General features: G+C 46.9%; 1 protein-coding gene and 1 non-coding gene across 2 annotated transcripts in view; one reads left to right on the top strand and one right to left on the bottom strand.

Moving 5' to 3' along the window:
* LOC140424848 (enhancer of polycomb homolog 1-like) overlaps window positions 1-22,052 on the bottom strand; it is a 328,895-nt gene that overhangs the window by 268,393 nt on the left and 38,450 nt on the right. The window lies entirely within an intron of this gene.
* Window positions 7,465-7,662, top strand: LOC140425882 (U2 spliceosomal RNA). Its single transcript, XR_011948046.1, has one exon. It is a non-coding gene; the product is annotated as a U2 spliceosomal RNA (small nuclear RNA).

Genomic DNA, 22,052 nt, shown 5'->3' with positions numbered 1-22,052 from the left:
AAATTTAATCCAGCCGATGGGAGCGTTATCCACCAGCTGGAGACCCGGCAAGAGTCCTGCATTTCCTCCTTTGAGCGAAGCCCACTGCATTAAGTACCAATCAAGCACTTCAGTGTCCTGCGGTAGGACTTCCAATGATCAAGGACCCAGGGCAGAAATCCCAATCCCAAGAGCTACCAGTCAGAGGCAGACAACAGCACATTGTCATCAGTATCATAGAAGTTAGCGTGCAGAAGGAGGCCATTTGGCCCCTCGGGTCTGCACCGGCCCTTGGAAAGAGCACCCTACCTAACCCCATGCCTCCACCCTATCCCTGTAACCCCACCTAACCTTTTGGACACTAAAGGGGCAATTTAGCATGGCCAATCCACCTAACCTGCACATCTTTGGACTATGGGAGGAAATCGGAATACCCGGAGGAAACCCACGCAGACACAGGGAGAACGTGCAAACACCACACAGTCACCAGAGGCCGGAATTGAACCGGGGTCCCTGGAGTTATGAGGCAGCAGTGCCAAGTGCCAGAAAAAGTTTCCAGTCCCTCTTAAACAATGACATAAGGGACATGGATTGAAGAAATATTTGAGGTGCTCATTGCAGCTGGACATAATAAAGAACGAGCACTTCACTACCAGTTTAATCCACATTGCACGATCATCAACTCAACTGTCACATGGAATTCAAAGTGTGGAACTTCAGCTGAAAAGTGGATGAAACAGCTCCAGCCACCAACACATCGGTGCAGAATTTGCAGCTGCCAGCAATGCAGCCACCAGTGACCCAGGATCAGAGAGTAAACCAAGCCACAGGTGAGTGAGGCAGGATGGGTGTCACGGCGGAGTTTCCACCCAACATCATTAGAATAGACGGAAAATTTTAGATTTAAATGTTTTTATTACAACACACGTTAATCTCCTGTAATTGTTTTTGTGTTTTCATACCAATATATCTTTTTGAAGAAATAAATCTCGATAAATTTTTTTTGTTCTTTAGTGGAATGAGTTTTTTTTTTTAAATTAGCAAAATAGCAAGGCCAGTTTTAGGGAATAGGAGAGGGGTCGCTGATTGGAAGGTGCTGTCAAAAAAGGAGAGAGAGAGAGTTGTTGGGGGTACATGTGTAGGGGGTACACATTGCTAACGATGTGCATCGGTGGTGGAGACGGTGAAAGTTGAAGGTGGTGGAAGTGGGGGGCCAATCAAGCGGGCTGCTTTGTCCTGGATGGTGTCGAGCTTTACGAGTGTTGTTGGAGCTGCACTCATCCAGGCAAGTGGACCATATTCCATCACATTCCTGACTTATGCCTTGTAGATAGTGGATAGGCTTTGGGAAGTCAGGGATTCCCAGCTGCTAACCTGCTCTTGTAGCCACAGTACTTATCGGACTAGTCCCGTTTAATTTCTGGTCAATGGCAACCCCCAGGACATTGCTATTGAGGGATTCAGCGATGCAATCATGGTTGAATGTCATGGGGAGATGGTTGGATTTTCTCTTGTTGGAGATGGTAATTGTCTGGGACTTATGTGGTGCACATGTTCCTTGCTACTTTTCATCCCAAGCCTAAATATTGTCCAAGTCTTGCACATATGGACACAGACTATCAGTTTCTGAGGAGTTACAAATGGTGCTGAACATCAGGGATCATCTCCACCTCTGATATTATGATGGAGGGAGTCATTGATGAAGCAGCTGAAGATGGTTGGGCCTAGGACACTACACTGAGAAACTTCTGCATTTGGGATAATCAGTTTCCCTCAACCACAAGCATCTTCCTTTGAACTAAGTTACGATTTCAAACAATGAAGAGCTTTCTTCCTGATTCCTACCGACTTGAATTTTGCTAGGGCTCCTTGATGCCACACATGATGCCAACAGATTAGCCAAGAGTCAACTGTGGCTCATCATCACATTTTTTGAATAGCAAACAAAGAGTAACAGACATGGCCATTGAGCACATGATCTCAATATACCCAATCACCTCTACTTCAATTTTTGGTACTTTTGAAGAAATCCAGAAGATAAAGAACATGTGGCGGGAAGTGAATGCTTGAGAGATCATCACTGCATGCAAAGCTTTTTTGAAGCACCAGGGCCATCAATGGACCAGGATCAAATGGGAAAACTCCCCTTCGTTTACAGGGTGGCATTTCTATTCTGAAAAATTACAGTGTTATCCATCAATGCTAGAAAGAACATTTTTGAACACAAGACCATAAGATATAGAAGCAGAATTAGGTCATTCGGCCCATCAAGTCTGCTCCACCATTCAATCATGACTGATGTGTTTCTCAGACCCATTTTCCTGCCTTTCCCCCCATCATAATCCCTGATCCCTTATTAATCAAGAACCTATATGTCTTAAACTCCTCAACTTTGAAATCACAGTGACTATTTCACCTGTGCCCTGTGGTAGAATCCACGGGTGAGTCACTATCAATGGGTGAGCAGCAACAAGCAATCAAACCAATTTTTAAAAAAACATTATCTGCAGCCCTGATGGTATTCCTATCGAGGTCTTCAAAGCTGGTAGACTTTTGCTCACATCAATACTACAGGCACTCACACTACAGTTTTGGGAGAAGGAAAGAACTCCCACCATACCCCCACCCCCTTTCCAGAGGAATCTCCGACATAACCTTTAAATCCAAGAAAAATGTTCAGAACACCACCAGGAATTGCATTTGACTCAGTAAATCGTGATTCTCTGGATTCTGCTCCAAGGGTTTAGATCACAATCTTGCAATTGCTTCATGATGATATGACTGTAACGGTCTTCAGTGGAAGACCTGAAAGATACACCTTCAAAATCCAGACTGGGGTCAAACAAGGCTGTGTGATAGCCCCCATACTATTCACAATTAACTAGATGGTAGCTATTCACCTCAAAAGATGAAATGAAATGAAATGAAAATCGCTTATTGTCACAAGTAGGCTTCAAATGAAGTTACTGTGAAAAGCCCCTAGTCACCACATTCCGGCGCCTGTTCGGGGAGGCTGGTACGGGAAACAGATCAGATGCCCTTCGATGTCAGAATGAAATTTAGATGGAAAATTCATTAACCGCAGTCAAAATGCCAAAGTTAAACTGACCATCATAAACAGACAAGACCTACAGTTTGAGAATGACCCACTCTGCATCAGGTTTACAAGCCACTCTCAACTTCAATTCTCCATACAAAAAACTTGGCACGTACTTGAAACAAAAACCCCCATCAACCCACAGCCAAATATTCCAACTCCCATACACACTGAAACATTGTACAGAGTGGAAAGCAGACACTGTGGCCAGCTTGACCAATTGAAACATCCATGCCAGGTGAAGACAAGAAAGCACCTAACCAATAACAAGTAGCTCAAACAAGCACGTTGCCCCAAGGGGCAACCAGCAGCTAACAGCGTTCTGGATTTCTAGATGCTGGAAGGCTTCAAGGGTTATGGGGAGAGTGCGGGTATGACGTTGAGAGAGTGGATCGGCCATGATCATACGGGGGAGCAGGCTCGAAGGACTGAATAACTTACTTTGGCTCCTATTTTCTATGAATGGAGAACAAGGACAGACTGATTGCATCTTATTGTGTGAGGCAATATTCTCAGCAATCATTTCGATGAGGAAGTGGCCACAGCTGGGCAAAAATCTAGGTTTCCCGCAGATGAGCTTAATGGCAGAATTCCAGATTTTCGTGAAAGACTGCAACACTTTACACTGGCTAATGGTAGATGTTTGTTAAGTGTCAATATATATGACGTACATTGGCCTGTATTGTGCATTTCTATTAAAGTCCATGCCTGCAGCTAAAGGAATCATCACTGTAGCCACAGTTTTTAAAAAATAATTTACAGTACTCAATTATTTTATTTTTTCCCCCAATTAAGGGGCAATTTAGCATGGCCAATCCACCTAACCTTCACATCTTTTGGGTTGTGGGGGTAAAACCCACACAGACACGGGGAGAATGTGCAAACTCCACACGGACAGTGACCCAGGGCCAGGATTCGAACCCGGGTCCTCAGCGCCGCAGTCCCAGTGCTAACCACTGCACCGCCGTGCTGCCCTACTGTAGCCACAGTTTTAGTGAGCAAACTCTAATAGAAATTTCTATTCAGGACAGGGACAGATGGGGGTGACAGGAGAGCGAGATGGTTTATAACACTCCCAATCCTCAGCTTTATTAGTATTTCTTGCCACATTATGGGATGGGAGGGATTCTCTGTTCTGGAACCTAAGTGCTCCTGCCAAGGGTGTATGAGGACTAAGAGCGAGTCTCTCTCCTTTACCACGTAAACATATGCATGGTGGAGAGCTGGCCGGATTCCGGTTTGGGCCACCATTCTCAGCAGACAGCGTGATCCAGAGGTCCGCTTCCCCACTGACAGAGTGGCATCCTCCCCGCACCATGGGAATAATGGGTCAACCCACACAACACAGATACATGAGGGTGACCTGACCCCCCACCCCCACCCCCCCCCCCCCCCCCCCCCCAACCCCAGGACAGACTCCCCAGCCTCCCAATCAGACACCCCTGCCTGAAAAGTGAAAAGCATTCCAGGCATGCTGCCTCAGACAAAATCCTTTAAAGCAGCAACTGTTAAAAGTGACAGGGGCTTCCTCGAAAGCCAAGTACAGTTGAAAGGGTTTCAAATCCCCCTACAGTCATTGAAATACAAAATTTCCATTCAATTTCACACAGCAATACATTTCACTAGCTAGTGACTGACAGTTTAATGGTCCAGACACAGATGCTTGATGGATTGTTTATTTATTTTACCCGTCACCCTTGAATGCATCTCCATTCCTCTGCTTTGATGTTTATAAACACTCTTGCCATGATTGACAGCTTCCCACCACATCAAAAGGTTTCTGCTGTGAAAAAGAGGAAGTGAAACCACTCAGCGCTGGGCACCAATCCGTTTTCGGGGGACGCTCAATTCAGGGATTCCTGATCGGAGCGGAGATTAATGAACAATCCTGACCTATATTTCTCTTCCTTTAATCTGATAATTCCTTAGTAAACCACAGATGGATTGTTCTGCTGAGTTGTCTTTTTAGTGGAATCCATGTTTCACATTTTGGATTGTTTCTTTCACTGTTTCCACTATTTAATCACCATACCTTTTAGTCTATTTACCCAATCAACCTTAGCCAGTTCTCCCCTCATACCAATTTAATTGCTTTTGTTTAGGTTTAAAGATTAGTGTTTGGGACTGGAGTATGGCACTTTTAATATGAAACGCAAATGTATTAGGATTGCTCTTGCCCAATGGATTATTGTACTATGTGATTATGAGTTAGACTTGCCTCATTTCCTGTGTGCATCATCATGAGTTAAATTTTTCACAATGTGACAGATTGCACAGTTGTCTGAGTAATAGGGGTGCATTCACAGCAATTAGAAGATTGCCACAGCACGCGCGCATGCACACACACACACACACACACACACGCGCGCGCACCCCCCCCGCCCCAAAATCAAACCTGGGTTCCTGACGCTGTGAGGCAGCAATGCTACCCATCAAACCATTTGTTTTTATTACTATTCTGAACAGACATATCATACCAAAATAAAAGCGATCCGATTACCTGACAAGAGCAATAATTATAGCATCTATAACTCCAGTCCAATGTTGAATTGTAAACAACTTAAATTATATCACTAGAAATCGGTTGGGTAATAATGTCTGCTAGACTAAGTCCCAACTTTCACTTAGAGTGGAGTGTGGGGACATGGCAAGCCCCATGACATTGCCAGTACGAGAATTGTGAAATACTTGGCTGCTCTCTCAATTCCGTAAATGCACAATTCCTGGCACAGTTTGAGGTACAATACGAAGTAGGTAACAGCATAGAAGGAAGCCATTTGGCCTATCATGTCTGCACCGTCTTTCTGAATGAGCAACTACCACATGCTGTTCCTCCACCTTCTGCCTGTAATCCTGAACATTCTTCTTTTTCAGAGAACAGCAATTCCATTTTGAATGCTTCAATTAAACCCGCCTCCACCACACTCTCAGGCAATGCATTCCAGACCGGACCTTTTTCTGAGCCAGACAGGAGAGCCCAGAACTGGTCGCAACACTCCAGCTGAGGTCAACTAGTGACTTCTACAAATTCAACATAACCACTTGATCTTGTACTCTATGGCCCGATTAATAAAGCCCATGAAACTGCTGGATGCTTTATTATCGGCTTTCTCAACCTGTTCTGCCACTCTCAATGAGTTATGCACATATACATTTAGGTCTATCTGCTCCTGCAGGGGGGCACGATAGCAGTGGTTAGCACAGTTGCTTCACAGCTCCAAAGTCCCAGGTTCGATTCCCAGCTTGGGTCACTGTCTCTGCGGAGTCTGCACTTTCTCCCCGTGTCTGCGTGGGTTTCCTCCGGGTGCTCAGATTTCCTCCCACAGTCCAAAGATGTGCAGGCTAGGTGGATTGGCCATGCTAAACTGCCCTTAATGTCCAAAATGGTTGGGTGGGGTTACTGGGATAGGGTGGAGGTGTGGGCTTAGGTAGGGTGCTCTTTCCAAGGGCCGGTGCAGGCTTTGTGGGCCGAACTGTAAATTCTATGATTCTGTGCACCCCTATTTAAATCAGGGATGCATTGTTCAAAGTAAAGTTACATCCTCCAACCTACAATATATTTTTTACAACTATGGAAAAGTTTTTGACAATGGAGGAGCCGGACTTTCCATTTTTTAGATAACTTAGGTTCCAGTTAAGGTAGTGGGGGGACTATCAGGGAGCAATAGAGTCAATACGGGTAGGTGCCACCAGAATCACTGCCGGATTCAATCGATGAGGAACATGGGAAGGACAGGGGAGGGGGTGTAACAAGGGGAGGAAGCAACAGCAGCTTCGAATAGATTGTAGCCACAAATGAGGCATCAGCTTACTTCTCCACAACTCCACCGATTTGCTCAAGGCTCTGCCCTGAGACTTTACAGAGTCTCTGTATTGCAGTTCCAATTACATGCTCCCATTCCTTTCATCCTGACTTGTAGAACATTCAAACCAGAATGCAGCAGAAGGTTCCCTGTGTAACTTGTACAGACCTGCATGATGTTCCTGTGACCTTGCACAAACTGCATAATGTTCCTGTGACCTTGCACAGACCGCATGATGTCCCTGTTATCAGCCACTAAGTGCACATTAGTGGAGTAGCATCCTTTTCCGTTCATGGGAATTGCTGGCTGGTGTTCTGGTGCTCTGATGGCACCATGTGTGCAATCAAAGATACCCTGTTTGCAAGGTAAGCCAGTCATTGTTGCAAAATCCTGTGCGTTCTCCTTTTAATTCTAGAGGTCACTGGGGAAGGTAACATTCTGCTCTCTTCTGAAAAAAGGGCAGTCAGTTGTTTAATGTGGGCTGGGAAATAGGACTTATGATCTATGTAGCAATCTAAAAAGGATCCAATGATGATAAAATTTACGGCTGTGGAAACTGAAGGGCCATTGAAAAAGCATGGTCCGATCGCTTCTCGGCCTTTTGGCTAAGATCAAGTGTAGTAGCCTTGTGGCTCAGATCTGGTATGTCTCTCTTGTGGGGACCATGAATTGGATTCAATTTGAATTTGAATTGGTTTTTGGAGCAGGTAAGGAGCTGGATTAGGGGTTCGCCCCTGACCACACTCTGAGCTCTGGCTTTGTAACTCTGAAAAAGTAATTAAAAAAAAGAAAAACCATGTCTCCCTGGTCCAGCAGGTTACAGAGATCTTCAAAACCTGTCTGGAGAAGTGCATCCAACACTGTTCATGCAGGTCCAAGCAGATTGCAGAACTCTACAGTACAGAGGGATCTGGGTATCCTGGTACTTGAATCACAAAAAGTTAGTATGCAGGTACAGCAAGTGATTAAGGAAGACAAATGGAACATTGGTGTTTATTGTAAGGGGTATAGAGTATAAAAGTAGAAGAGTGTTGCTACAGCTGTACAGGGCCTTAGTGAGACAGCATCTGGAATAGGGTATACAGATTTAGTCTCATTACTTTAGGATATAACTGCAATAGTTCAGAGAAGATTCACTTGACTGATTCCTAAGATGAAGGGATTAGCTTATAAGGAAAGGTTGAGCAGGTTGGGCCTATACTATTGGAATTTAGAAGAATCTTATTGAAACATATAAATAAGATATAGGGGATTTGATAGTTTGGATGCTAGAATTAGGGGATACTGTTTAAAAATTAGGCATCCCCCATTGAAGACTGAAATGAGGAGAACGTTTCTCCTCAAAAGGTTCTTTAGTGGAATTCTTTTCCCCAGAGCGTAGTGGAGGCTGGGTCATTGAGTATTTTCAAATTGAGATTGATACATTGTTGATTAACAAGGGAGTCGAATGTTGCCTGGTTTGTGTCTGTGTGGGTGTGTGCGGCGGGAGGGCACAGACAGGAAAGTGGAGATGAGGCCGCAATCAGATCAGCCATGATCTTATCAAATGGTGGAGCAAGCACAAGTGGCCAAATAGCTTATTGTTGCACCTAATTCTCATGATCAAGGTTCATGCACCCTGTGTGCCATCATGTGAGATATCCCTTGACCTGCTGGACTCGATTTGTTTATTGTCATGTGTACCGAGGTACAGTGAAAAGTATTGTTCTGCGTCCAGTTCAGACAGATCATTCCATACACAAAAAGAAAATACATAGGACAAACATAAAATACACAATGTAAATACAAAGACATAGGGTAAAGCATAAAGGAGTGTAGTGCTACTCAGTAGAGAAGATGTATGAAGAGTTCAGTTCAGTCCATATGAGGGTCATTTAGGAGTCTGGTAACAGCGGGGAAGAAGTTGTTTTTGAATCTGTTAGTGCGTGTTCTCAGACTTTTGTATCGCCTGCCCGACAGAAGAAGTGGGAAGAGTGAATAAGCCGGGCGGGAGGGACTCTTTGATTATGCTGCCCGCTTTCCCCAGGCAGCGGGAAGTGTAGACGGAGTCAATGGATGGGATGTGCGTTCGCGTGATGGACTGGGCTGTGTTCATGACTCTCTGTAGTTTCTTACGGTCTTGGGCCGAGCAATTGCCATACCAGGCTGTGATGCAGCCAGATAGGATGCTTTCTGTAGTGTTAAGTTATTAAGAGTCAATGTGGACATGCCAAATTTCCTTAGTTTCCCGAGAAGGTATAGACGCTGTTGTGCTTTCTTGGTCGTAGCATCGACATGGGTGGACCAGGACAGATTGTTGGTGATGTGCACACCTAGGAATTTGAAGCTGTCAACCATCTCCACCTTGGCACCATTGATGGAGACAGGGTGGTTGCTTAAATTACTGCTGTTGCACCTCCTCAATTCTTCCTCAATCCTCAAAAAAAGTAACAGCAATCACACCAATATGTAGAAAAGGCTTACAAGAGCAGAAAGACTAAATTGGAATGTAATTGGAAACTCCCCTTGAAAACCAGACCAGACATGAGCACAGCCTCTGATCCAGTGAGCTGCAACCGAGAGCTCCTTTTTATACATATACCTTCACTAAGAAGCTTTCATTCACCAATACAGCAAGGAAGTCTTCCACAAAAATCAGTAAAATTAGGGGTCCAGATGACATCATTGAGGTGTGAGGTTGTAATGTTAATGAGCATCCTGGATAGGCAACTGTTGCAGAATCCGAAATATATTTTTTAAGTGGGCAGAAATGATTTAGTAATGCTGCAGCATGTATCCAGAGACAAGTTTAACATGTGAACTGATAGACAGGCAGAGTTAAAAATTGCACAGCGTTCATCTTGATCTCTGCATTGTCATAGGAACAAGCTTTGATGCCAGGATGACTTTACAACAACTTAAATCATGGATTAGGATAAGTGGCCAGCGCAACATCATGGGCCGAAGGACCGGTACTGTGCTGTACTGTTCTATATTCTGGCACAACATCGTGGGCAGAAGGGCCTGTATTGTGCTGTACTGTTCTATATTCTATAAGCCTTGACAGAAAGATTACAAATAATATAATTCAATATATGTGTTGTTAAATTTGTCTATTTACTTACTATGGTTGCTCCCAAAGGGGTACATCTGTACAAAAAAGGTAAAAATAAAATTCTCAAACAGAAAATGGAGTTTAAAGAAAGTATAAATTCTGCACTAAAGGTTAATGTGGTTCACAATTAAAAGATAAAAGAAATTAGTTGAACGAATGTGGATTAATTAAGGAAATCAGTATGCATTTGTCAAGGGAGAATTGTGTTTAACCTGCTTGAGTTTTCTTTCATGAGGCAAGAGAGATTTGATAAAGGTAATGTGGTTGATGGGGTGTATATGAGTTGCCAAAAGACTTTTGATAAAGTGCCACATAACAGGCTTGCCAGCAAAGTTAAAGCCCATGGAATAAAGGGTCAGATGCAACAATGATAAGGAGTTGACTGAGTGACAAGACAGTAGCGGTCAACAGTTGTTTTTCAGTCTCAGTGGGGGTTCTTTTGGGTTGATACCAGGACTGTCACTTTTCTTCATCTATATTAATGATCTAGACTTGGGTGACAATTTAAAAATCTGCAGATCATAAGTATTCTGAAAGGTCAGGAGGATAATGTTAAATTCCAACGAGGACAGACGGAGATTGGTGGAATGCGTGAACAAATGGGTGACATATTTTAATGCAGAGAAGTGTGAAATGGCACGGTTTGGTAGGAACAGTGAAGAGGAGCAAGGTTGAGCATCCCTTATTCAAAATACTTGGGGCAGAGTGCGTATCAGATTTCGGAATTTTTCAGAGTTCGGAATATAGTATGCTTCTGCGGTGCGTTGGGACCTGCGCATCGCCCGGGTACCTTCCCAGAACCTTTTGGGATATCCCACTCGTGATGTCAAGTTGGCGCTCGAAGAAAAGTGCAGATTTTGGATAAGGGATACGCAGCCTGTATGAGATAAAGGATACAATTCTATAGAGGACGCAGGAGGAGACACTTTTGATCACAACGAGGGACGGTGGAAAGGCAATTTGAGAAAGGAATTATTAAAGCGTAGAGGATCCTGTGCTTTATAAACAGATGTGTAGAGTACAAAGGTTATGACGAACTTCATAAAACACTGGTTTCACCTCAACTGAGTTCGAGAGTTCTTCAATTCTGGGTACCCCACTTTACGAAAGATGTGAGGGCACTTGAGGGGATACAAATTAGGTTTCAAGAATGGTTCCAGGGATGAGGAACTTTAGTTAGGTAAACACATCAAGAAGGACAACCCCAGTTTCTCCAGAGGAGAGAAGATCAAGACGAGACTTGATCGAGATGCTTCTTTTCAAAATGATGTGGGCTCTGGACAGAGTAGGTCAGGAGAAACTGTTCCCATTTGTGGAAATGTTGGCAACCAAAGGTCATTTAAAGGTGAATGGCAAGAGGAGGAAAAACTTATTTTCACCCATGTATTGTGGGGTTAGGATCTGGAATGCACTGCCAAAGAGTTTGTGGAGGAGGACGATCCAATTGTGGTTTCAAAACAAAATTGAATAATTATCTGAACTGAAGAAAAATGCATGGGCATGAGGAAAGAGAATGGGAGTGGGACGGAGTTGTTGTTGCAGAGACTATTCTACACGTTGTCCTGTAACTATTCTACAGGTTGAGCTTTGGGGCCGATGGCTTCCCAACAATATGACTGCATTTAAGCTGTTGGGAGAGATTTGTTGGCACTGAAGAGCAAGCAGTAAAGATCATTCAATAAGAAATACATAAAGTTGGGTGAAGTTGCTCTAGGATGAAGATACATTTCTGGAAGTGTTGCATTTCGGCTGCCCTGCTGTCAGCTCATTAAAGAACTCAAAGAATCATGCAAGTAAAAGCAACAGTTGGCCTTTTCTACCCTACTATATTAATATACGCACTTCAGGACCGGCATTCAAAGACTCGAGTGTTTCAGTCTAATTTTTGTCATTTCCAAAGGTTACTGAGCAGAATGGCAATCTACTGCTGAGGTAGTGCTATGCAAGTTGCCAAAAGCAAGCAAGGGGTCAGCAGGTCCATCAGTAAAGCTATAAATTCCTGCACGAGTTAACAATGTCTTTAGGGGCAGCACGGTGGCACAGTGGTAGCACTGCAGTCTCACGGCGCCGAGGTCACAGGTTCGATCCCGGCTCTGGGTCACTGTCCATGTGAAGTTTGCACATTCTCCCCGTGTTTGCGTGGGTTTTGCCCCAACACAAGATGTGCAAGATAGGTGGATTGAATACGCCAAATTGCCCCTTAATTGGGAAAAAAATGAATTGGGTACTCTAAATTTATATTTAAAAAAACAATGGCCGAAATTCTCCGTAATCGGCACGATGTCCACCGACCGGCAGCAAAAACAGCGCAAATCAGTCCGGTATCGCACCGCCCAAAAGGTGCGGAATCCTCCGCATCTTGAGCGGCTGAGCCCTAACCTGGAGGGGCTAGGCCCGCGCCGGACTGATTTCCGCCCCGCCAGCTGGCGGGAAAGGCCTTTGGTGCCCCGCCAGCTGGCGCGGAAATGACATTGCCGGGCGGCGCATGCGCGGGAGCGTCAGCGGCTGCTCACGGCATCCCCGCGCATGCGCAGTGGAGGGGGTCTCTTCCACCTCTGCCATGGTGGAGACCATGGCGAAGGCGGAAGGAAAAGAGTGCCCCCACGGCACAGGCCCGCCCGCGGATCGGTGGGCCCCGATCGCGGGCCAGGCCACCGTGGGGGCACCCCCCGGGGCCAGATCGCCCCGCGCCCCCCCCCCAGGACCCCGGAGCCCGCACGCGCCGCCTTGTCTCACCGGTAAGAGAGGTGGTTAATCCACGCCGGCGGGACAGGCATTCCAGCAGCGGGACTTCGGCCCATCCGGGCCCGCCGATTCTCGGCCCAGGATTGGCCGAGCGGCCATCGTAAAAACGCCGAGTCCCGCCGGCGCCGTCCATACCTGCTCTCAGCCGGCGGGAACTCGGTGTTGAAGGTTCGGGGGCAGCCTGGCCCGCGATCGGGACCCACCGATCAGCAGGCCGACCTCTCTGGCTGGGGGCCTCCTTTCCTACACGCCGGCCCCTGTAGCCCTGCGCCATGTTGTGTCGGGGCCAACGCGTTGAAGGAGGCCACTGCGCATGCGCACATTGGCGCCACTGCACATGCGCACATTGGCGCCACTGCACATGCGCACATTGGCGCCACTGCACATGCGCACCACTGCACATGCGCACATTGGCGCCACTGCACATGCGCGGTTCCCGCGGCGCCCAGTTCGCGCCGGGATCGGCAGCTGGAGCGGCGTCAACCACTCCAGTGCCGTGCTGGCCCCCTGTAGGGGCCAGATTTAGTCCTCGGCTCTGCCCGTTCACGCAGACGTAAAACGCGACGGCGTTGACACTCTGCCGCGGGATTAGAGAATCGAAAGTGAGCAGCTCCAACAATGTAACACTCTCTCAGTACTATACAGATACCAACCTAATAGATGTACTCGAGGCTTCGGAGTGGTTATAAAGGCAGAACCTTCTGATGGAAGAGGAAAGGTTGCTACTGCGGAGCCAAGGTTAAAACAAACTCGAGATCACAGTCGCCCTCAGTGGGTAATGGACATCAGTAAGTCACAGCTCCTGCTTGGGCCAAGACATTTACAATATAGGTTGATCTGACTGTGTCTTGGCCATTAGCATAGGGGCAGCACATTGGTTAACACTGCTGCCTCTCAGCGCCAGGGACCTGGGTTCAATTCCAATAATAATAATTGCTTATTGTCACAAGTAGGCTTCAATTAAGTTACTGTGAAAAGCCCCTAGTCGCCACATTCCAGCACCTGTTCGGGGAGCCTGGTACGGGAATTGAAGCGTGCTGCTGGTCTTGTTCTGCTTTACAAGCCAATTATTTAGCCCACTGTGCTAAGCCAGCCCCCCATCCAGCCTTGGATGTGGAGTTTGAACATTCTTCCAGTCTCCTCCAGGTTCTTTGGTTTACTCCCAGTCCAAAAACGTGTAGGTTAGGTGGAGTACAGGGTGGGGCGAGGGAAATGGGTCTAGGTAGGATCGGTGCAGACCCAATGGGCCGAATGGCCTCCGTCTGCACTGCTGGGATTATAGGAATGTCAATGTTTGCACTTCTACACCTTGGCTGGTTGAATGAAACTAAAATGGTCGTCAAAAAGGATATTCAGACAGAGGTTGGTTTTGCGATGTATTCTGACCTCCAAATAAGAGAGCTAATCTTGGACGGCAGAGGAAAACTGGTAAAGAATATTTTTTTAAAAGGTGAAAGAAAGTTGTAATTAATTTAAAATCTTTTTTCATATCGGTGTACTAAGATTACCAGTCTGTGCTGACTTAGCTGATCTTAATCAGGACCGTGTGGCCTCGTTCAACAACTCAGTCGAGGCAAAATATTTATATACTTTTTTTTTTAAAATCAACCAAGGCTTCCACTCTTGATCGAGCCCAAAAAGGAGAGAAAATTATGAAATTTATAATTAATTACCTTGTGTTAATCGGCTTTTGGTGTGGAACATTAATCTAAAAGCACAATAACTAGTTAATGGCGTCTGAAAGTCCCTAGAGTTGCCACCGTTTAAGAATGAAAGTAATCAGATTAGGGAAATTCCACACAAATCACATGTAAAAAGAAATAAGCATCAAGGTTGCCTGCAATTTAAAAGCATAAAACATTTATTAGCAATAAGTAACTTGGTAACATGGAAATCCTAAGATCCTTGAAGCCTCAATACTCGGCCAGAGGATCTCATGGGGTCATCAAATTTCTCCAACTATTCACAGATGTCTGCATTTTCAAAATGTTCTGACTCACTAATATTGTTTCTGCTGCTGACAACTAATGAAACCTACATCATATTCTGTTGTTTTTCTTTCGGTACTAGACAGTCTTTTAAAAATTAAAATGGGAGTCTGCGATTTATCAATGTTTACACTGCACCCACCACCACACAAACATCTCATACTATTGATTCAATAAAATTACTGGACATAACAATTCATTTCACATTTGAATCATCGAATAGAAGCCAACAGAAATGTTTCATATCAGTTTTATTCATTTAAATGATTGCGTCCTGCTTTGGGGCAACTTCCAGCACTAGGACACATAAATCAATCACTTGATTACAGAGCTTGATGAGTATTTCCATGCAATTAATCATGGGTAATATGTCAATAAACTCTGAAATAATGAGCATGTAATCAATTGTTATAATTGGCACAGCCAATTTACTTCCAAAACATAACCGGAGATGGAGGTCCAATTTAAATTAACATATTGTTTCTGATAAGAGTGTGGAAAATCAAACAACTTGTAAAAAAAAAAATAAGTTACAGATCTTTTTCAGACATATTACAGTGCATATCCAATATGCAGGAAGAAAAACTTTAAAGCACAAAAAATCCACTTCTAGAACCATAGAAATTACAACACTTCAGCCCAATACCACTTGTTTCATCTCTGCAATTGGTACCATCTAATCAAATTCCATTTCTCCATAACCTTTTACATTATTCCAAAGATGCAAGAAGAACCAAGGTTATCTGGTGTTTTTAGGATGCATGGTGGCTGGGCCTGTTGACTTCATACCTTTTTGTTGCCCATTTTCAGTCCCAATTTTTGTTTTTAAGTATTGTTGCCGCCACCCCCCCCCCCCCCCCCCCCCCAAACCCCTCCTCTTAATAATAGTGGTCAAACTTTTAAGCATGACCATCATTCTATTGCAACTGCAAAATGGCTGTTAAGTGGTTCCACCTACTTATGACGGACTATCCTTCAGGTGCTTCTAAAAAAGTACAAGCATTTTATTTTTCTTACTTTGAATGTCAGCCTTTTCATATTCCGCCTTCTTAATCCTGTTTCCTTTGTATACCTTTCATATTTTGATATATTATTCAACAAAACATTTTGTCCTACCTGCCCTGCCCACACAAACTTAATTTTGTCGAAGCATTTGCAGTAACTGCATTTACACATAGCATGATTTGCCAGCCAAAATATCCCAACTGCAAACCCGAAAGTTTTTTTTCATGCACGTGATGTGTAAGTTCAAAGCTTCTCCTTGCTGGTATGTAGTAAAAATAAGGAATTTCCCATCACCTTTGGGCTTGGAAGTAAAAGAAAGGTTGGTGTAAGAGAAAAGAGAAAAACTAGGGGCACGATTTAATCGAATGAGAACAGAGTTCCGTAATGAGAGCGTTTAGCCGGGTATTTCCTGGCACTTGCAGCACCGAGAGACACCATGCTATCCATCGGGACGTTGGTTCTATTTGGGGCCTCAGCACAGAATACCCCGACGAGGCCACATTTAATTCCTTTTTCTACACTGAGGAGCTCCACTCGCCGCCGGAAGTGTTTCAGTGCAGGAGATCAGGAAGCCATTTTTAAATGGTGACCCCCCACCCCACCCAACATGACAGCCAAACCCTACCCCTCAAGCCCCAACTCACCTATAAAGGGGCCCTCAAGCTCCCTCCCCGCACCTGAGAAAAATGCCAGCTTGGCAACTGCCAGCCTAGCACCCTGGCATGCAGGCTGGACCCAGGTGGCACCAGCACTGCCAGGGTGCCAACCTGCCAAGAGAGCAAGCATCTGAGGGTGTCCGATCCCCTGGGAGACCCCCTAAAGTACTGTGCTGTCTGGTCCCCATTTGTGGAGACCATCACTGAACGGTGCTCACCCAAGGTCTTCGAGGTGAAGGGGTCAGATCCCAACGCCTCGGGTAGATCATGGGAGAGCATATTAGAGCGAGACTAGCTGTCACACTCTAATATGCAGATTTGCAAAATAGTGATTCCATCCCTTTGATCGTGACATCTCGTTAGATTATATTAGATCTCAGGAAGCGCGGCGCACTGGGTAGATCCAGGAAGAGGGATTTCCTGACATCTACCAGCCACACTGCGCTGCCTTTTGGGCGCAATGCGACCGGTAGATCGCGTGCTAGGTATTTCTTTTTTTTAAAAATATTTTATTGAAAATTTTTGGCCAACCATCACCGTACATTGTGTATCCTTTACACAATAATATAACCGTATAAATAACAATGACCTGTTTTATAAACAAAGAATAAATAATATATAACAAAAACGAAAACTAAAACTAAATGGCAACTGCCTTGTCTCAGATAAACACTCTCCAAAAATATGATTTAACAGTCCAATATACAATTATTTATAGCAACGACCTATACATATTATACATATATATTAACAACCCTGAGAGTCCTTCTGGTTCCTCCCCCCCTCCGCTGCTGCTGCTAACTTCTTCTTTTCCATTCCCTCTATCTTTCTGTGACGTATTCGATGAACGGTTGCCACCGCCTGGTGAACCCTTGAGCCGATCCCCTTAGGACGAACTTAATCCGTTCCAGCTTTATAAACCCTGCCATGTCATTTATCCAGGTCTCCACCCCCGGGGGCTTGGCTTCCTTCCACATCAACAGTATCCTGCGCCGGGCTACTAGGGACGCAAAGGCCAAAACATCGGCCTCTCTCGCCTCCTGCACTCCCGGCTCTTGTGCAACCCCAAATATAGCCAACCCCCAGCTTGGTTCGACCTGGACCCCCACTACTTTCGAAAGCACATTTGTCACCCCCACCCAGAACCCCTGTAGTGCCGGACATGACCAGAACATGTGGGTGTGATTCGCTGGGCTTCTCGAGCATCTCGCACACCTATCCTCTACCCCAAAAAATTTACTGAGCCGTGCTCCAGTCATATGCGCCCTGTGTAACACCTTAAATTGAATCAGGCTTAGCCTGGCACACGAGGGCGATGAGTTTACCCTACTTAGGGCATCCGCCCACAGACCCTTCTCAATCTCCTCCCCCAGCTCTTCTTCCCATTTCCCTTTCAGCTCATCTACCATAATCTCCCCCTCGTCCCTCATTTCCCTATATATATCTGACACCTTACCGTCCCCCACCCATGTCTTTGAGATCACTCTGTCCTGCACCTCATTCGTCGGGAGCTGCGGGAATTCCCTCACCTGTTGCCTCGCAAAAGCCCTCAGTTGCATATACCGGAATGCATTCCCTTGGGGCAACCCATATTTCTCGGTCAGCGCTCCCAGACTTGCGAACTTCCCATCCACAAACAGATCTTTCAGTTGCGTTACTCCTGCTCTTTGCCATATTCCAAATCCCCCATCCATTCTCCCCGGGGCAAACCTATGGTTATTTCTTATCGGGGACCCCACCAAGGCTCCAGTCTTTCCCCTATGCCGTCTCCACTGTCCCCAAATTTTCAAAGTCGCCACCACCACCGGGCTTGTGGTGTATTTCTTCGGTGAGAACGGCAATGGGGCCGTCACCATAGCTTGTAGGCTAGTCCCCCTACAGGACGCCCTCTCCAATCTCTTCTCCCATCCACTTACTCACCATTGAGATATTGGCGGCCCAGTAGTACTCACTTAGGCTCGGTAGTGCCAGCGCCCCCCTATCCCTACTACGCTGTAAGAATCCCTTCCTCACTCTCGGGGTCTTCCCGGCCCACACAAAACTCATGATACTCTTTTCGATCCTTTTGAAAAAAGCCTTCACGATCACCACCGGGAGGCACTGAAACACAAAGAGAAATCTCGGGAGGACTACCATTTTAACCGCCTGCACCCTCCCTGCCAGTGACAGGGATACCATGTCCCATCTCTTGAAGTCCTCCTCCATTTGTTCCACCAATCGCGTTAAATTTAACCTATGCAATGTACCCCAATTCTTGGCTATCTGGATCCCCAAGTAACGAAAGTCCCTTGTTACCTTCCTCAGCGGAAAGTCCTCTATTTCTTTGCTCTGCTCCCCTGGATGCACCACAAACAACTCACTTTTCCCCATGTTCAGTTTATATCCTGAGAATTCTCCAAACTCCCGAAGTGTCCGCATTATCTCTGGCATCCCCTCCGCCGGGTCCGCTACATATAACAACAAATCATCCGCATACAGAGATACCCGGTGTTCTTCTCCTCCTCTAAGTACTCCCCTCCACTTCTTGGAACCCCTCAATGCTATTGCCAGGGGCTCAATCGCCAGTGGAAACAATAATGGGGACAGAGGGCATCCCTGCCTTGTCCCTCTATGGAGCCGAAAGTATGCAGATCCCCGTCCATTCGTGACCACACTCGCCACTGGGGCCCTATACAACAGCTGCACCCATCCAACATATTCATCTCCAAAACCAAATCTCCTCAGCACCTCCCACAAATAATCCCACTCCACTCTATCAAATACTTTCTCGGCATCCATCGCCACCACTATCTCCGCTTCCCCCTCTGGTGGGGGCATCATCATTACCCCTAGCAGCCTCCGTATATTCGTATTCAGCTGTCTCCCCTTCACAAACCCAGTTTGGTCCTCATGGACCACCCTCGGGACACAATCCTCTATCCTCATTGCCATTACCTTGGCCAGGATCTTGGCATCTACATTTAGGAGGGAAATAGGTCTATAGGACCCGCATTGCAGCGGGTCCTTTTCCTTCTTTAGGAGAAGCGATATCGTTGCCTCAGACATAGTCGGGGGCAGCTGTCCCCTTTCCTTTGCCTCATTAAAGGTCCTCATCAGTAGCGGGGCGAGCAAGTCCACATATTTTCTATAGAATTCGACTGGGAATCCATCCGGTCCCGGGGCCTTTCCCGCCTGCATGCTCCTAATTCCTTTCACTACTTCCTCTATTTCAATCTGTGCTCCCAGTCCCACCCTTTCCTGCTCCTCCACCTTGGGAAATTCCAGCCGGTCCAGAAAGCCCATCATTCTCTCCTTCCCATCCGGGGGTTGAGCTTCATATAATTTTTTATAAAATGCCTTGAACACTCCATTCACTCTCTCCGCTCCCCGCTCCATCTCTCCTTCCTCATCCCTCACTCCCCCTATTTCCCTCGCTGCTCCCCTTTTCCTCAATTGGTGGGCCAGCAACCTGCTCGCCTTCTCCCCATATTCGTACTGTACACCCTATGCCTTCCTCCACTGTGCCTCTGCAGTACCCGTTGTCAGCAGGTCAAATTCTACGTGTAGCCTTTGCCTTTCCCTGTACAGTCCCTCCTCCGGTGCCTCCGCATATTGCCTGTCCACCCTCAGAAGTTCTTGCAGCAACCGCTCCCGTTCCCTACTCTCCTGCTTTCCTTTATGTGCCCTTATTGATATCTCTCCCCTCTAACCACTGCCTTCAGCGCCTCCCAGACCACTCCCACCTGGACCTCCCCATTATTATTGAGTTCCAAGTACTTTTCAATGCACCCCCTCACCCTTAGACACACACCCTCATCTGCCATTAGTCCCATGTCCATTCTCCAGGGTGGGCGCCCTTCTGTTTCCTCCCCTATCTCCAAGTCCACCCAATGTGGAGCGTGATCCGAAATGGCTATAGCCGTATACTCCGTTCCCCTCACCTTCGGGATCAACGCCCTTCCCAAAACAAAAAAGTCTATTCGCGAATAGACTTTGTGGACATAGGAGAAAAACGAAAACTCCGTACTCCTAGGTCTGCTAAATCTCCACGGGTCTACTCCTCCCATCTGCTCCATAAAATCTTTAAGCACCTTGGCTGCTGCCGGCCTCCTTCCAGTCCTGGACCTCGACCTGTCCAGCCCTGGTTCCAGCACCGTATTGAAATCTCCTGCCATTACCAACTTTCCCACCTCTAGGTCCGGGATGCGTCCTAGCATACGCCTCATAAAATTGGCATCATCCCAGTTCGGGGCATATACGTTTACCAAAACCACCGTCTCCCCCTGTAGTTTGCCACTCACCATCACGTATCTGCCCCCGCTATCCGCCACTATAGTCTTTGCCTCAAACATTACCCGCTTCCCCACTAATATAGCCACCCCCCTGTTTTTCGCATCTAGCCCCGAATGGAACACCTGCCCCACCCAACCTTTGCGTAGTCTCACCTGGTCTATCAGTTTCAAGTGCGTTTCCTGTAACATAACCACGTCTGCCTTAAGTTTCTTAAGGTGTGCGAGTACCCGTGCCCTCTTTATCGGCCCGTTCAGCCCTCTCACGTTCCACGTGATCAGCCGGGTTGGGGGGCTTTTTACCCCCCCCCCCTTGTCGATTAGCCATCCCCTTTTTCCAGCTCCTCACCCGGTTCCCACGCAGCTGTGTCCCCCCCAGGCGGTGCCCCCCCGCCCATCCCACCCCATACCAGCTCCCCCCTCTCCCCAGCAGCAGCAGCCCAATAGTTCCCCCCTCCCACCCTCCCCCCCGCTAGATCCCCCACTAGCGTAGTTACACCCCCCATGTTGCTCCCAGAAGTCAGCAAACTCTGGCCGACCTCGGCTTCCCCCCCGTGACCTCGGCTCGCACCGTGCGACGCCCCCTCCTTCCTGCTTCCCTAGTCCCGCCATGATTATCATAGCGCGGGAACCGAGCCCACGCTTCCCCCTTGGCCCCGCCCCCAATGGTCAACGCCCCATCTCCTCCACCTCCTTTCCTCCCCCCACCACCTCCTGTGGAAGAGAAAAGTTACCACATCGCAGGATTAATAACATAAAACTCCTCTTTCCCCCCTTTTTACCCCCCTCTTCGCCCCCCATACTCGCCCCACCACTTTGTTTCAAACATTCTTTTTTTTAATAACCCGCTCATTCCAATTTTTCTTCCACGATAAAAGTCCACGCCTCATCCGCCGTCTCAAAGTAGTGGTGCCTCCCTTGATATGTGACCCACAGTCTTGCCGGTTGCAGCATTCCGAATTTTATCTTCTTTTTGTGAAGCACCGCCTTGGCCCGATTAAAGCTCGCCCTCCTTCTCGCCACCTCCGCACTCCAGTCTTGGTATACGCGGATCACCGCGTTCTCCCACTTACTGCTCCGAGTTTTCTTTGCCCATCTAAGGACCATCTCTTTGTCCTTAAAACGGAGGAATCTCACCACTATGGCTCTAGGAATTTCTCCTGCTCTCGGTCCTCGCGCCATCACTCGGTATGCTCCCTCCACCTCCAGCGGACCCGCCGGGGCCTCCGCTCCCATTAACGAGTGCAGCATCGTGCTCACATATGCCCCGACGTCCGCTCCCTCCGCACCTTCAGGAAGACCAAGAATCCTTAGGTTGTTCCTCCTCGCGTTGTTCTCCAGCGCCTCCAGCCTTTCCACACATCGTTTATGGTGTGCCTCGTGCATCTCCGTCTTCACCACCAGGCCCTGTATGTCG

This window comes from Scyliorhinus torazame, chromosome 6 (genome assembly GCF_047496885.1).
Source record: "Scyliorhinus torazame isolate Kashiwa2021f chromosome 6, sScyTor2.1, whole genome shotgun sequence".
Lineage (NCBI taxonomy): Eukaryota > Metazoa > Chordata > Chondrichthyes > Carcharhiniformes > Scyliorhinidae > Scyliorhinus > Scyliorhinus torazame.
This window is presented reverse-complemented; position numbering and strand designations above follow the sequence as displayed.